Source organism: Morone saxatilis, unplaced genomic scaffold, assembly GCF_004916995.1.
Source record: "Morone saxatilis isolate NCDOM2014 unplaced genomic scaffold, NCSU_SB_2.0 Contig14, whole genome shotgun sequence".
NCBI classification, from domain to species: Eukaryota; Metazoa; Chordata; class Actinopteri; family Moronidae; genus Morone; species Morone saxatilis.
The window spans coordinates 7,967,491-7,968,010 of record NW_023339696.1 but is presented as its reverse complement, the minus strand read 5'-3'; positions in this window follow the sequence as shown (position 1 = coordinate 7,968,010).

Below are 520 nucleotides of genomic sequence, written 5' to 3'. Positions count from 1 at the left end.
CTCTGTCTCTCTCTCTCTCTCTCTCTCTCTCTCTCTTTTCTCTCTCTCTCTGTCTCTCTCTCTCTCTTGTCTCTCTCTCTCTCGCTCTCTCTCTGTCTCCTCTCTCTGTTCTCTCTCTTCTGTCTCTTCTCTATCTCTGTCTTCTCTCTCTCCTCCTCCTCCTCTGTCTCTCTCTCTCCTCTGTCTCTCTGTCTCTCTCTCCTGCTCTCCCTATCTCCTCTCTCTCTCTGTCTCTCTCTCTTCTCTCTATCTCGTCTCTCCTCTCTCTCTCTCTCTTCTCTCTCTTCTCTGTCTCTCTCTCTCTCTCCTCTGCTCTCTCTCTCTCTCTGTTCTCTCTCTCTGTCTGTCTCTTCCCTCTGTCTCTCTCTCTCTCTGTCTCTCTCTCTCCTGTCTCTTCTCTCTCTCTGTCTCCTCTCTCTCTCTCTCTGTCTCTCTGTCCTGTCTCTCTCCCTCTCTCTGTCTCTCTGTCTTCTCTCTTTCTCTCTCTCCTGTCTCTCTATGTTCCTCTCTCTCTGTCTCT